At 22.0% G+C, this 18295-nt stretch overlaps 1 protein-coding gene across 2 annotated transcripts in view; it reads right to left on the bottom strand.

Moving 5' to 3' along the window:
• The window catches only part of LOC129606970 (homeodomain-interacting protein kinase 2-like), a 36950-nt gene extending 22515 nt beyond the window's left edge, over positions 1-14435 (bottom strand). The window contains exon 1 of one of the 2 annotated variants that reach the window (XM_055517624.1): positions 13216-14435. The gene's annotated coding sequence lies outside the window, so the exon portion shown is untranslated. Of the gene's footprint in view, positions 1-8883; positions 9760-13215 lie in introns of those variants that run through there. The other variant, XM_055517625.1, reaches the window with a different exon arrangement.
• Positions 14436-18295: the final 3860 nt, after the last annotated feature.

Genomic DNA, 18295 nt, shown 5'->3' on the forward strand with positions numbered 1-18295 from the left:
ATTTTAAATTTATTTCTTATTTTTACTAATTATATTTTAATTTTAATATATAAGTATATGTATATAATAAAAAACAAAATTAAATTACAGACAGAAATAAAAGAAAAAAAAAATAAAGCACATTTTTTTTTCTTTCCTTAAAGTAAAAAAAAAAAAAATTTCAAGTTTTTTGCCATTTATTTTAATTTCTTATTGCTTTATATTTTTGTTTGTTTGGCTTATATCCAAACATTATTTTACTTAAATTTATTTTGTTCTCTACATTTTTGTTTTTCCTTAGATTTCATAAAATCACAAATATAAAAATTTTCTTAAATAATATTTTCAATTATAATTTTGTTCGAAAAATACAAAAATGTATGTAAGTTGGGTATGTAAGTACATGTGTTTGGAGAATTGTTTTAACAAATACAAATTTTTTTTTTTTCTTATTTTCTTTTGTAAGTATATCAAAAATATTTAAGTATATCTAAGAATAATTTATGTGGAATATATTTATTGAAAACACGAGAAGACAAAATACAAAAAAACAAAACAAGATCAAAAATGAAAAGAACACAAAATAAAACGCACAACCTTTAATGAGTCTAGACTTTGCTAGACGACATTAAAACGCATTAAATAAAAATATTTTCATTACAAAAATACAAAAAAAAAATAATAATAATAAGAATTTCTCTTGCCTTTTTTTTCCTTATTTTTTGTTTTATATTTTTTTTTTACATATGCTAATTATAAAAGTAAAAAAAATAAGTAAGTATGCCAGTTATAAAAACACAACGCCCATTTAAAATTGTAGGGTACTTAAAAATGAAAATTTACTTAAGTTCTAAAAATATATTTTTTTTTTTTAAATAATTTTGAAATTCAAAAAAATAACAATGAAAATTTCATGAAAATTCCAAAATTTTTACAATCAATTTTTATTTAATTTTTCTATTTTCACAATTTTTTCTTTACTTTTTTTTACCTGGAAAAGTTAATAAATTTTCATTTCCTTTGAAATTTTCATTTACTTAAAATTTTAAAAAAAAATTATTATTTTTCGTCTGTTTGTTTGTTTTTGTTTTTTTTTTTTAATTTTTACTTATGTTTATATTTTTTTCATTTTATTAACAAAATTTCTTTGTTTCTTTCTCGAAATTTTCACATTTTTAATTTTTTTTTTCTTTTAATTTAAAAAACATTCATAAATTTTTAAATTTTTCAATTTCTTTTTTGTTTGTTTGTTGTTTTTACAAAAAACAAAATTAAGTAATTTTTTTTTTTTTAATTTTCCAATTCCAATTTTAGTAATATTAAACAGATTTTTTCACATAAAAGAAAAAAAAAATCTATTTTTTAAATATAAAAAAGCGAGAGTATTTTCAATATTTTTTCATATTTTCTTTGTTTTTTTTTACTTCTTTTTTGACTTTATCCAACAAAAAAAAAAAAAAATTAAAAAATAAAGGAAAAATCCGTAAATCCACAAAAATTTTCCCGTCAAGTACTAACCGAACAAAACAAACTGACTTAAAGATACTGAAGGAAAAAAAAAATAAATTTACTTTTATGGGCGCGTAAGTAATATTTTCAAAAAAAAACAACAACATAAAGGAAAAATAGCAACAATAATAAAAAAAAAACACAAAAAATAAAATTTACAGTAGGAAAAACAGACGCAAAATAATAAAATAACAAAAAAAAAAAAAATAAATAGAAAAACCAGAAGAAAATTTTTGCGACAATTTTTCATTCTGCTTATTTCTGCAAAGCACTGTAAGTACAATAAAAAAAAAAAAAAAACAAAAATTTTCATTCAATGAAAATTTTTCTTTAATACCTAAAATAATAAAACACAACCAGCAACACAATAACAAAAGAGAAAACCGAAAACCGAGAACAAGGAAAATTTTTTTATTTTTCTTATTTTTTTTTCCAATTTTGTTTTGAAAAAATTTTTCCAATTTTAAAAAAAAAAAACTTTTTGCGTCTTTTCATTGAAGAAAAATTATTACTAAAAATTTTTCTCTTGTTTTTTTTTTTCAACTTTCTGTTCTAATCGTTTCGGGACACAAAAAGGACATGGACTTTTGTTATACATACATAAAAATTTTTCTATAATATTTTTAATATTGTTGCTGCTCTGTTTTTATATAAGTAATTATTAATTTGGTTTTGTTGGTTTAATTTGAATTTTGTATGTATGGATTGCGTGTTTTTGTTTTGTTGCTAATTTTCCTTTCTGTATATGCATGCTTATACTTATGTAAGTATGAAGGTGTTATTTTCTTAGTTTTTTTTTTCTTTTTTTGTACATTAATACTGAAAATAACTAATTTTTTGTATTATTGATATGAAAAAATTAGTGAATAAAATTGAATGTGTGTATAACAATATTTTAAATATACATATAAAATTATGTATAACAATATATGTATTGTTATACATGTGTAAATTATGAATATACATTCGATTGTTATTTTGTCACAATTATACTTATACGTTTCATTATTATTTACGTAAGTACTTATAACTTATTTAAATATTGTTTCTTAACTCTTTTTTTCTAAATCTATTTGGTAACACAACATTGTTTTCTTACATGTGATTTAAATATAAATGTTATAAAATTCGACTATTTGCTTATACAATATAATATAATGTGTGTTAATTTATGCAATATATGTATGTGTATAATTTAACTGGATGATTCAATTTGTTACTTATTAATTAATTATCTAAATTATTAATGATGATATTCGTTAAAAGTTATCTCAGTTGTATCATTCAATTTATATAAGAATTAAGTAGCAGGTTATTTAAAATTTTATAATTGAACTGCTGCCATTTATTTTATAATTCTGAACATTGTTTAAGTGTTCTCCAAGAAATTTCATCCAAATAATTTTATAAAAAAGGCATTTAAAATCCATATTATTGAATTTGATCATAAGATACTCATGATATCATTTCCGCTGAAAATAATTTGAATGTTGTACTTTAGATGAGTAAGCATTTCAATTTTTTAACTTGTTTGAAATTTCTTCATTCTAAAAAGATAATTATTTATAAAATGTTTTAATAAAATTATTATTTGTTTTGTAATGCATTCTTAAAAATTCAAAAATCACAAAATGCTCAGGTTGAAATGTTCGTATTATCCTTTCTAGCATTATTTCTTAAATATTTTTTTTGTCAGATTTCATGAAACATTTTCTTCTAAAATTTGATTTCTTGATTTGAAAATTTCTTTCAACATTATTAAATAACAAGTTTTCTGAAATACTCCGACCAGGTGCAAATTTTACCTCTTTTATTTGTTAATTTGGAAATTTCTTTCGTCATATTATGTATTCAAGTTTCCTGAAGTACTCCGACTAGGTTTCCTCTTTGATTTCTTAATTTCAAAAATTTCTTTCGTCATATTAATATAATGAGGATCCTGGAGTATCTTAGCCAGGTGCAATATTTCTTTTTTGATTTCTTAATTTTGAAATTTCTTTCATCAGTACCATAAGTATGTAACAAACATCCTGACATACACTTCAATCACTTGCAATTTTTTACTCTTTTTGATTCTCCAGAAAAAAATTCAAACTTTACAATATCCCAATTTTATACTGAATTTTCCATTTGTTCATATAAAGCTAATATGGAGTGGCATCAAACGTGCAAAATACAAAATGATATTTAAACATTTATGCAAAACAAAAATTTCAAAACAGAAAACGTGATTTGTCATCACTGTAGCTCTAAAATTACTTTTTTTCTTTATCATCTTATTTCATTAAATTATGAAAATTGTAATATACTTATGTGTGTGTGTATAACTACTATGAATTTACTAATACATTAACAATTATAGAAAGAAAAAATTATGTGTATACTAAAATACGTAAATAAAAAAAAAACCTAACCATACTTAGAGAGTTTTCCTTTTTTTTCAACAAATTTTGTTGTTATTTTAAAAAAGTTACTTACGTAAAAATTTAAAAATAACAACAGAGAAAATCTGCAAAATAAAAACAAAATCAAAAAGAAAGATGAAAATAAAAAGGAAAAACCAAATGTGAAAATAGGAAAAAAGAAATTTTTTTTTTTCAGAAATGCCGGGTATTTTTATCCTTTTTCTTTATTTTTCATTTCATTTGCGATTTTTATTTTCCGAACGTTTTTAAATATCCTTATGAAATTTTTTTTTCAATTTTGTTATACACATTTCTTTCTTCTATGATTTCTATTACTTTTCATTCGAACATTTTTTTATGTATACCATGGTTATAGCCACATTCATGTATAATAATATGCTTTTAATACAGTGTGAATGTGGTTACGTACATATTCTTATACTTAGTTAATATTTGCTTCATTGTACATACATACATATATAGACATATATGTATTTATACTTAAGTATATTAAAGTTACATTTTCTTGGATTGTGTTTTGAAAATATTATTTTTTATTGAAAAACACTAAGAATTTTCATTCTAAAAAATTATATTAAATATACATATGTATATACATATATAAACGTTTATAGGCATGTGAATTAGTGAAAATTCTATGAATGTGTGTATATAATTGTTTTTGCTATTACCTATAATATATCCATGTATAACAGTTTATATATACATTAATATTCATTTATACTTTTATATAACTGTAATAATAACAACAGGATATCCTGTTCTATGTGTATGTATATTTATGATATATATATGAATGCATTGCTTAAATATGCGCCTACATTATAATTGTTATATAATGTTAAGGATATATGAATAAAATAAAATTGTGTATATTTTATATTTTTGTTAATTTTGTTTAAAATGAAAATTTTTCTATGAATAATCAAAAACAAATCTTGTATATATGTACATTTGTTGTACTTATTTGTATATATACATAAATATACCGTTATACTAATGTATATACATAAATTAATTATTAAATATTATAATTATATATTCCATAATATTAGCCATATAGGCTCTGATTTACCCATACATTTACTTAAATATAATAAAAAAATGCTTAATATTCTTGTAATTCGGACAAAAAATATCGGAAAATTTGAAATTTCATATTATTTGTTGTTATTAATAAAAATAATAAAATACTCGTAATTTTGAACTCAAATTGTTAGAAAATATTTGATTTAAAATTGTTAGAAAATGTCATTTAGTAATTTAGAAAATATTATTTAAAGAATCTTAAAAATTGGGGAAAAAGCTGATGACGTGTCAAGTATATCGAAAAAAAAAAATATAGTTACCAAAAATTATGACTAATTGGAATTCCGCATTTAAAAATTATAGTTATGCATGCTACATAATATGCCAACACATTTATTATACTTATGTGATTGTTATATTCTTATGTTTTAAATTTAAATATGTATATTTTTATTTAAATATATGTAGATATAAGCATGCACAAACACAATCTTAAAATGTATTAAATGTACATACTTACATATACTTAGTTTTTGTTTATGAACCTAGATTTTATGTTGTATATACTTAGTATACAGAAAAAAATAAAAAAAAAAACTAAAAGAAGAAACGAATTAATTAATATTTTACCTAATATGGGAGGTTCATAGACACTTCAATGCCGCTTATTATATACTTAATATTCTTATATAACAGCTATAACTATGTACATATTATATGCTCATTTAAAAGCTTGTATACATAAATTAATTCTTAAATTACGTTGTTTTATATAATTATAATTTTTATACTTAAATTTGATTTTTTCTTCTAATTTCAAATTGATTTGCAATTTCATATTTCTTATTATTAAATATAAATTTCAACATAATATTTCTAGTAAATTACTTAAAATAAATAAATAATAATTTAAAAAAAAATAAGTAATTATAATTAATTTTTGGGAAATTTTATGAGATTTTAGGTTTTTTCCCTCAATTTCAGTTTTGATTTTAATGACAAATAAAAGGATATTTTATAAAATACACTAAAAATTTTTATACGTTTTAAGTATTTCTATTTCGGACCTTGAATTATTACAATAAACAAGGTAATTATTATGATAATGAATAAATTATGATATTAATATTACAATTCAGTTGAAATTTAAGTACGCATTTAATTCAGTAGGTTAAACTAGAAATAATAAACTTATATGAATATTTATATATGCGCAATTAAAATTGAACAAAATTAACTTACAACAACATGAAGAGAAGAGAAAGGAGAGTGTTATTACTTACTAGTCTACTCATTTCTAAAATCAAACAATAAAATTATTAGATCTTTTATGATATAGATGGCATTTTTCAATTGCATAAGCTTTTAATAATAAAAATGTGAGCAAACAAAAAAATTGTGTGAATTGTGAGTATTAAAAATTATAATCAATGTAAAAAAAATTTTCTTTAAAATAGTTCTGACATTTAATCACTTAATGAGAAAAAATAAATATTGCAAATAAAATTTGAATCAACATAAGAAAAAAAAAAAATTAAGAAGAATTTGATCCAGTATAATAATATTGTCAAATTGGCTTTTTCATTAGTCAAATTATTCACCCATATTCTAGCTCTGTTAATCTGTTAATCTCATCACTTAAAGTGATATGGAAATAATTTTATTCAGAAAATTACAAAACTTTTGAATAATGTTACGAATTGAATAACGTGACGGCTGATTGAAGGTCATTTAAAATGTCACTAACCGAATTTGGGTGACTACTGGGTTGAGTTCTTAGTAAAATCTTATGATATGCTGACTTAAAAAACATCAACAACATTAAAATTCATAGTATTGAATCAATTGATACATAATAAGGAGTAGGTTGAATTCCATAATTATATATCAAATAAATTTTAAACTTTCCCGAATGAATAAGGAACTCAGCTTAATTTTGATTGGAGCTATTAAAATTTTAATAAATTAAAAGTACATTGAAACAAATAAATACAAATTAAGCAATACAAAAGCGAGTCAATATTTGATTTGAAATAAATACCTATACACAAATTAATTGTAATTAAATTTACTTATTGCTAACAGGTTTTTAATTATTTTTAATAAGTACATATTATTATACATTAATACAATTTTAATAATTAATATTTTTTAATAACTTGCTTAAAAGCATTACTACTTTTATTAAAGTAAATATTTTGTGGTTAATAAAAACTTGTTATTTTAGTCTGGAGGCCTTAAAATATACAATTCTGGTTAACCACATACAAGACCACAAAAAAAAAAAAAATGAACTTGAGGCACAATTTTTCTTTGGTAAAACCAAATTTCATATAAGTATAACAGATTTTTTTTTTTTATGATAAGAAAACATGAATATTATTTAAAAAATAATAATTATAAGTACTTAAACCTTATCATTAAGCAAACATGTATGTAGTATATTAAATAAATAATTATTAAGCACACAATATTTATTCCAAATTTAAAATTGTACATAATAAAAAAAAAAATAGGTGATTATACTAAACTTTGTATATTTATCTTTCTTTCATTGTTTTAATAATTATAAGATTAAATTGTATGTAATTAATTAATATTATGGAATATATAATTATAATATTTAATAATATTTATGTAAATAACAAATACAAGCGCATTCGAATTTAAACCAGACTTTAGACTGAACTAAAATATTTAAGTTCTCATTTTCTTACAATAAATTCATTTATTTTTTGAAGAATTGAAATTGCAATGCCAAAATTGTTTTAATATGGCTCAGGCTTAATTGTTTATTCAATAAAAAAAATTCAGTTTACGAGTTAAAATTCCTGGATCGTGTAACGAAATTTAGAATTACGTAAATTTTGAAATAATGAATTATTAAATTTTAATTAAAAAATTATTGAATTCTTTACCAAATACATAAAATATTAGCTGCCAACTATTATAATTAATATGTAATTCGAATATACTCAAATAAATTTCCTCAATTTATTTTTCCTGATGTTGTTTGTTGTTTGGGGCGCATAAGTATAGAATTATAAATTTTAATAAGTGATTTATGTAAATTAAAAATTTTCAATTCATTTCACAATTATTTTTCCTTTCAGATTTTTGTTAAGTACTTAATATGTATACCTATAAAATAAATATAGACGCACTTGTATTATGTATATATACATGGTATTGAATAAATGTAGATGGCAACTAATTATATTTAGAATAAAAATTATTTCCTTTAATGTACTGCAACTAAATCATTTAAAATTTCATTAAATAAAGTGATCTAAAAATAAAAAAAGATTTTTAATTAAAAATTTAGGTTAAATTTAATATTGACGTTAAAATTAAAATTAAAAATGACATCTACTTAACATATTTTTTTGTTGCTATTTTGCTAAATGAGTGCACTTATTTTCTTTTAAGATTAATTGTTTAACTACAAATTCAGTTAAACACTTCAGTATTCTTCCGTAAGTATTTTGAATTGGAGCCAATTGTATGACATTTTTCAGACTCAGAAATGTAAAATTTTCTAAAACCCAAAACGTAAGAGTTATACATACTTTAAAGCTAGTGTGATTTACTCCGAGTATCGAATTACTATAAGTGATAGTGATATTTATCGTTCAAGTTTTTTATTACAGACACGAATCATTTGTATGAATTGGTTTGTGTTTACAATAATAATATCGAATTTTTTACGATAATTCTCAATATCACTAATGTGTGATTCGATACTCAGTGTAAGCCCAATTTTTTAATCCGAATATTAAAATTACGATTTTTATCTACCAAATTAATTTAGTACTTTCTACTTATTCGCTCACTAAGAGACTTGCAATTATGAACTATTTTTGAAAAATGTAGTTAAATATTTAGATTTGTAAGTCTTAATAATATTTCTTAATATTTTTTTTTAATACAATATTCTTACAGCATGTTGATTTTCCATATTTGAAATATTGCAACATAATTATTGTAGTTCAACTTCTATATAATTGAAATAAGAATGTTCGAATAATCAACTTGTTATAAGTAATTGTTGCACCGTTTTCCTGTTTATTTTGCGATTTTTTTTTTTAGAACAGATATTTAATTTATTTCACCAAAATTCTGCTAGAACATTTTTTATATTCTTTGTTTGCCAGCTTCAACTAGAACATATAGCAGTTTTTCCAGCTTTAGCTAGAACATTTTTGATATGATATATTATACCTGGTTATAGCCGGTTTTTACGGATAATTAAAAGTATTCAAGCCAAATATACATATGTACTTGCTAATTTGCGTATTTAAGTATATTATTTTAGATCTTTCCAAGTGTGTTTCCAAGGTTTCAACATCTTAAATCATAATTCATTTTTGTTTTTTTAATTTGTATGCATCATAAATTATAAAATATACTTAAGAAGTTAAGTATATTGAGTGTAAAACAAGAAAGCAATTTTTTAATATGATTTCTAAAAAGAAAAACAATAAAATTATTTTATAAGAAATAAAAAAAAAAATAATTTAAAAAATATAAAAAAAACCTTTTATGATTTGATTTTTTTTCATTTTCAAGTTTTTTTTACCCCTTTTGTTTTTTAGTTTTTAACTTTTCAAAATTAAGAAAAATTAAAAGCCTGTTGATTCTTGTCGGTTTCGAATTCGATTTGTTTTTTTTTTTCTTTTTTTTTCATTATTTTTTAATTTCTACAAGTAAAGTAAGTAAGTTGTTAAATACATGTACAATTTGGTTATTCTTCATGACATGGCATGACCAATCACAAGTAATAATCTATACCAATATAATCAACTTAAAGCTACGTTGTATAAATATATTAAAACTGGATTTATTTTTCGAAATCAAATCAAAATAAAAAGCAAAATAATACAAAATATTGTACACACTTAAGTAAAATAAATTAAAAATTTCCAATCTACCTACATAAACAAATTTTTTTACACTAAATTTTTAGGCCTTATTGTGAATTTCTTATGATTACATACGCCATATACTTGTCATTTATATTTTTGTACATATAAGTAAATTTTCAATTACAAATAAAATAAGTACTTGTATTTGAAAAAATTTAAATGAGTGACTATAGCAAGTATTTTTTAAAATTAAGTAGGCACATAATATTATGGCAGTATTCCGTATTGTAAAATCGAAAAACTTTGATAATGTATGACGTTCCGTATTGTGGTAAAAATTTTTACATTATTAAGAATTTAAAATTCGTTTTCGAAACGCAAAGAAAAGTAAAATCGTGCATCCGGAAAAAATTGCGAATTTTTTTTTTGATTCTGTAATTTTTCAGCTTTTTGTATTGCCTTTGTTGTAGAAAATTAGTAATAATTATAATGTTATGTCAATGTCAAAAAATCAAAATTAATTGCGGTATCCCGCAATTAGAAAAAAAAAAATTTTTGTTTGACAGTGCAATATTGTCATTAATCAATGCAATAAACAAATTTTAAAGCCGCTTTTAAAAATTTTATTTTCGGCAATACTGCATATGTCTACTGCTTAAGCAATTTAATTTAATTTATTGCGAAAAAATTGTGATAAAATTTGTCAGAATGAACTAGTTTTTTTTTTTCAAAAAATATTTACAGGTTTTTGCGTTTAAATTAAATAAAAAATTCCTTACAAGAATCAAAGAAATTTAAATATTCAATTTTATTTATTTAACAGCTGTCTAATACCTTATTTAGAATTAAACTTTAAAAAATATTGTAATTTTAAAACAAATTTAGTTCGTTACTTAAAAAAAAAATTTCATCATAGCAATTTCATTTTAATTACAAAATTATGATTACCTTATTTGAACTGCTAAAACAGAAGAACGCAAAAAAAAAAGAAAAATAAATTAATTTTTCAGAATATTTTAATTGTAATGTATTTAAAAGTGTGTTTGTGTTCAATTAAGTATAACATGTACACTGTATATACTTAATATTTGAGGTGTAAAATATAACCTTATCCCTACTTTATTTATAATTACAGACTGATTAAATATGTATAATAAAATATATATATATATATATATGTTCACATACTTATCACTCTAAGTATTTATTCATTTTTATTTCAATTTTATTTCTTTATTAATTTTATAATTTTTTATTTTCGAGTAATGACAATATACATTTATACTTAAATTTAATATTATTATTGGGTATGAATGTATTAATATTCGATGGAATCACCTTCATAATAATAACTGTCGCTATACTATTTATTTATTTTTTAATATAACTAGTTTAAATTAAGAGAAGAGGAGAAACAAATTTGTATACGTATGTATGTATGTAAGTAAGCAAATATATTTTCAAGAAAAATAAAAATATGTAATGTATTTACATACCTAGCTACAAGAAACACAACACAAGTCAAAACACGAATTACGATTTGGGGAAAGCTCTGTTTTATATTTTTCAGTATTTCTTTTTTTTTTTTTTACAAATTATAAGTATTTACTTACTTGTAAAGCAAGTAAGAATGTATGTAAGTATGTGCGATTTTTTTACCTCTCTCTCCTATTAACCAAGACTTGAATGTCACGTCGACGTGACGTAGTCGATTTTGCATTGTTTTTGTTTTTATTTTTTTCATACTTGTTTACTTTGTACTCTCTATAGAATATTAAAAAGATGTTGGTTGTTTTTCATTTTTTTTTCTTATTATTTTAATATTTTAGCATACGTAAATTATTTTTATTTATTTTATTTGTTTGTTTGTATTATTTTAAATATTATTAAATATTATAATTAGCAAAAAGTAAAAAACATATTTATTATGCATATATACCAATAAATGTATGTATGTATTTACTTATATGTAACACGTATTGGCACGCTACGTAAATATGTAAGTACTAAGTAGGTAGGTACCTACAACTATAACCGATATTCAAGTATTTATCAACTTGATTATGTGCTGTTTTATTTAAAAATTTTAAAGCAAACATCAAACACCAAAAATGATCAGGGATGGGACAATTATATTATATTAATTGGCCGGAGTTCAGAAATGTAAAATTTTTACCAATTTTTACTTACATAAACTGTAAAATTAAAAATGTAAAAATAATTTGACAATAATTTTAAATTTCTGGTCATATGGTAAGTAGATAAAAATGTATAGGTATCTAGTTTGAATTTATCTACTAAACTACTACACTTTTATACTACTGCCATTATTAATTTTGTAATACTTAATACTACTATAAATTCTATTTTAAATTGAAACGTATTATTAATATGCTATGCATTTTTTAGATACAAAATTTACTGGTACCTACTGAAAACCATATAGATTTTACTTTTAAAAATCGAATTATACAGTAATCAAATTACGTAAACGAAAACTCGATGTCACTCACTTTTTAACATAAGTACACACTTATTCGAAACTTATGTTCTTAACAATTTAGCTTTTAAGTTGATTGCCGAATTGTGATAGGAATTCAGTAGCATGCAAATAGTAGGGAAATTTTGAAGTGACAGTATTTTTTTTTTTTAATTTTCAGCTAATATTGTTATAGATGAATTCTTGTACGTACTTATATTATACTTAAGGGTATTCACATCATAGCGACATACAATATACACAGAAAATATACTACACAGTTACTTAAAAATAAAATTAAATTTTTGTTCTACATTAATTATATTAATAATACAAGCTTAGGTACATAAGCATTTTATAAATACAATAAGTATTTTAATCTAAATTTAAAATTATTTTTTAATAATTTTACACGTTAGTAAGAATATGTAAGTACGTAGCACCATATATTTTTTGATATAGCCACGAATATCATACGTACTTACGTACGACCATATTCTGTCTTACGTGTACCATATTCTACGTAATAAATAACAAACTTTTATATATTTTCGATAGTATTTTCTTTTTAAATTAGTAGCGTACCTACATACCTTTCTGTATTTTAGATATATAGGTAGAGAGGTAGATAGGTATAGGATAGGTAGGTACGTAAGAACTAAAAAAAAAAAAAAATGAAAAATTTTTTTTTTTTTTAACATGTATGCAATTACGTTGTACATTTTGTTTCGAGAAAATATAAAAGCAACAATAACAAAAAACAAGAAAAAGAAATATATACCTACATAAGAATGGTTACAATGCCCTGCAGATAATAAAATAAGCAACAAAAGCAGAAAATTTATAAAGTACAAAAGCAAGAAAATTAAGCAAAAAAAAAAAAAAATTATAATATTTTTTTTGTGCTTTCAAAAATTTTTTTTTTTACCTTTTTTCTTTGCAAGATGCAAAAATAGGCCAACATTTTTTCTGTTTTTTTTTTTTAAACCAAAAAAATTTTTTTTTGTATTTTATTTTACTCTTTATACTTATTAAAATATGAGAAAATTAACAAAAAAAATATTTTTTATTTAAATTTCATTTTTAAAAAATTTTTTTTTCTCAGTGTTGTTTTTTTTTTTCAGAAATTTTTTGTATTTTTAAATTTTTTTCTTAAATACATTCAACTTTTTTTTTTTGTAATTTTATTATGATTTTATTTTATTGAAATTTTTTAATTTTTCTCCTCTCTTATACAAAAATTTTAATTTATTTTTTTTTTTGAAACACATTAATTTTTAAAGTGTACGCATTTCTACATACACACAATTCTTTTTTTTTGAAATTTCTTTATGAAAAAATAAAATAAGCAATTATTTTTCAAGAAAACACAGAAAAAAAAAAATAAAATTAAAAAAAAATTGGAAAAAACTTAATTTTTTTTTTTCTTTAATTAATTTTTCACTTTTCACGTTTTTAGTTTATTTTTTTATTTTTAGACTTGTGAGAAATGCGTATGTGTGTTGCTGTTGTTATTTATAAGAAGACCACATAACCACAATGATATTATAAATTATTCACAATAATATGTTGTTATATATGTTAGTATGTATATACATATATAACTACTTATATGTTTAATTATTTTCTTTCTTTAATATTTAAATATATTTACTTATATATTAAATTATATATATATACATATATATGTATATATATTTATATTTACATTCATATTATTTTTATATTATTATATTTTCTTCACTATTGTTGTTGTTGTATTTTTCTTTTATATTTATTTTTTTGTACATTGTACCATTTTTTTTTTCTTTTTTTTTGTATTATTTTACACACATAACAAAAGATTTTTATAAATTTTCATTTAAAAAATTTTTTTTTCAATTTTTCATTTTTTTTTTTTTATTTTTAAAGTTTCTTTTCATTTTTAATTAATTATTAAGTAAGTTTTTCTTTTTTATTTGTAAATTATTTTTGATAAAACACAATCGAAAATAATTAAAATTAAAAAATGAAAAATTGTTTTCAAGTTTTTTTCAATTATAGATATTAATAAAAAAAATTATTAAAAAAAAAAATTCCGTCCAGTCACCAACTACGACCGACCGCCATTTTTTCGTTTCTATTTCTCTCTGGCTCTGTCCAAATGTATATGGTAGCATTGTGGTGGTGGTGTGGTGAAAATAATTTTTAATGAAATTCTATGAAAATATTTTGCGTATATGCCAAAAAAAAATAAATATGTGTGTACATATGTGTATGAAGTGAAGACGACATTTCATATAATATTTTTTCTTTGAATAGGCATTCACAATAGAAACACACCATTAGAAAACTAAATAATGTGACATATTTGCAGAGAACAGAAAATTCACAATTTTAATAATACAAAAAAAAAATTATTTTTATATTGTGAATTTTAGAAAAGTATAATTAAATAATATTAATTATTAATGTTACATATTGAAATTATATTTTATAAATATAAAATTTTTATTTATTTGGTTTTTCAGCAGTAGTTAGAACAAATTTTTGTTTCTTATTTCTACTTGTATGAAATTATTTCAGATGATGAAATTGTGAATTTTTTGTTGGGTTGGTTTTCATATAAATTTATTTATTAACCAATATGTTACGTATGACAAGGCAATTCAGTTGTGGTGAATTTTAAATCGTTTCCTTTGACATTTACCATGTTGCCATAACAATATATGTATTTATTTGTTACAACAAAATTAAAAAATTGTTTTATAAGTGTCTTCAATTAACTTATTTAATAATAAAATATTTTTAAAAGTTGTATAATTTTTTAACAAATTGCTTTAATTTCAAAATGTAACTGAGTTATTTTTTAATCATGTTGTTTCAGAACTAAAAACTAGAAGTTTATTAATTATTAAAATTTATTTAATTTTTTTTTTATAAATTTTCTCTCATTTAACCTAACATAATTTTAAAATTTTAGAAATATAAAAATTTTATTTTATGCCACTTAAAATCATAACATCTATTTGTAAAGAATATTTAAGCGTATTTGTAAACACATAAATTTAAATTTAATGCTAATTGCAATAAGTCTAAACGGCTCTGTTTGGAAGGAATTTATTATTTTTTAACCAGGATAAATATTTTAGTGAAGGTTCAAACCAATTTAGTATTGCTAAAAATTTTAATGGAGAAAGAAGAAAGACAATAAAAATTAAAAAAAAAAAGTTAGGAAAATATCACATAGATGAGGGTGCTGATGTTTTAAATTTAAAGAAAACACTAAGCCATCTGTTGTTTAATTAATGCTTATACGAGTATGTTTTTAGAATATAAAACAATTTTTTACACTAAATGAACTGAAATTACATATTAAAATAAGTTTTTTCTTGCCTGGTTCATTCGAATTTGGTCAAAAAAAAAATAAAATTACAGTTATTTATTTGCGAAATTTAATTTCTTATTTTAAAATCGATAAACTATCAAGCAAACTTTTTTACAACAAGCTTATTTGAGACTAGTTATATAGTATGTACAGCAACATCTAATTTGACAAACTAACAGTTTATTTTTAAATTTCGATTTATGCATTTTAAACTCTTACTATACCCGTACGAACGTATGTTCGAAGGGAATACTAAATTTGAATTACCGTTCGTAACGCTAAAAAATAATGGTCTGAGATATAGACTCAAGTGTATGTTTTTGATCAGCGTCACAAATGATTCACTATAGTACATGCCAGAACCCTATTTAAATTGGGTATGACTAATCGAAGTACGGGTCGGGTATTGCTGCCATACAAATTCAAAATTATTTGACTATAACTTAGAAACTATAAAAGCTTTGGTATTAAAATTTTGCACAATTAAATATACTGATAGGACCAATGTTCTTGATGAGAATTGTTGAAATTATTTGGCTCCTTCTGGTAGCTGCCATACAACTTCAAAAGTTACGTAGCTGTATCTCAGAAACTATAAAAGATGTGTTATTGAAATTTCACACAAGCGAATATATTAGTAGGGCAAATGTATATGATGAGAGTTGTTGAAATTGCTTGGCTCGTTCTGGTAGCTGCCGTACAACTTTAATAGTAAATGGCCATATCTTGGAAAATATTGAAAACACAATACTGAAATTTTACATAAATTAATATGGTAAGGATTGTTAATAGGATAACAAATTCGTACGGGTATCACAGAGTTGACACGGTCAACTCTATCTTTTCTCGTTTTTGAATGAAAATTTTTGAAATTTTATCAATTCTATATTTTTGTCATTTTGATTTTTCATGATTCAAATAATTTTTATATTTTATGATAGTTATATTATACATTATTAAATACCTATAAGAAAAATCACGATATCCTTTACAATATTTGTTCAGGAACGTAAGAATAATGTGGAAAAATTGCATGCCATGTAATGTATAGGTGCATATAACATACATACATACCCATTTTAAGTGTATGTTCGGATATACATACATACTCTAATATTAACCATAAATGAAAACAAAAAAAAAGAACAAATCCAAGTTTGTTCACATAAATTTGAACATAAATAGAAATAAATTCTAATACATATCGGAGCCAAAAATGTGGAAAATCAAATGACTTGTGACAATTAAATCGCATACATGTTAAATTTTTTTTCTTCTTTTTTTTTTTGATTTTATTGCTGAAATATGAGCATCTTTTTGAAAAAACCAAAAAAATAATATTTATTGAAGGTTATATTACAATAAAATTTCAACAATTTTATATTGATTTATAATCGTTTCCACTTTGCAAATACACATATGTATGTGCATATGTATTTTAATAACATACAAGTATGTTTGATGAAAAAAACAGTAAATTCAAAGTTGACCTTTGAAATATGAAACAAAAAATGAAGGCAAGGTTGTTTTATAATGGTTTACTGCCCACACAATTTAAACATAAAAATACATCGACGTACTCGTACATAGAATAGAAGCTAAAAGTTTTGCAAGTTAATATACAGTTTTGCTGTTACCCCAGACTGTTAAATTTTAATGTTAAAAGAATTCCTCTTTTTATTTTAATATATTAAAAATAAAATAAAAATTATAAAATGTTTGTGATTAATTTTAAGAATTATCTATGAGGAGAGTGTCGAATTAACTCCAATCTGTGGTTTGATAGGCACCCGATATATTTCTTCTGCTAAGTCCCGGGAGACTAGAATATCAATTCTATTCTATCTATGATCGGACATGGATGTCTCATTTTAAACATGTACAATCGATTGTAGATAAACTGAGTGCGCAGAGTGATATCATGGAATCTTTTCTAATGGGATTTATGAACGTAGGCCTGTTGTTTTCATTCACTAATTTTTTGCTATATATAAATTGAAGCAGGCACAAACCTCTTTTATTCATATCGCTGTTTCCCCAGACGGTGATGATTGCCGGTGATTAGAGTCACTTCATATTAACAGTTGAACGTTCCTCCTTTCACAGAAGTTCGTTAGTTCTTTCTGGATGGGAGAAGTCTTCCGGGAGTGATCATTCACTATGTAAGGCTCTTGGCGATTTCGAGTCGAACATTAATATATTTAATGAACCAGAACATTCGTAAATGCCCTGGTAAGCAAATTTATTTGGATGCATCTCACAGCCATATCACTTTTTCTGGCTCTTATCTATGGGGTTTGGCCCTTTAAGCAAAGCCTTCTTCGCTTGCTTCTACCGCGAAATTTCCCTCTTTGGGAAATTCTTTTAAAATTTTGTTCATCAAAAAAATTTTTATTTTGATATTTTGTGGGTACGTTCATTTCTCTTTTTTGTTGGTTTAAATTTTTTCCTGTCGAGAAAAAATTAATAAATAATATTAAAACAATAAAAATTCTGATTAAGAACTAACTAAGTGCCCAACATAAAAAAAAGTCGTATGAAATTTGAATTTGCCAATTTTGAAAGTTTAAAAGGCAGGCGTACAGTACGTCGCGTCGTATTTCATTAGATCTTATTAAAATATGCGGTTTTTAAAAATTTT

Source organism: Condylostylus longicornis, unplaced genomic scaffold, assembly GCF_029603195.1.
Source record: "Condylostylus longicornis isolate FDR11 unplaced genomic scaffold, ASM2960319v2 ptg000022l, whole genome shotgun sequence".
Lineage (NCBI taxonomy): Eukaryota > Metazoa > Arthropoda > Insecta > Diptera > Dolichopodidae > Condylostylus > Condylostylus longicornis.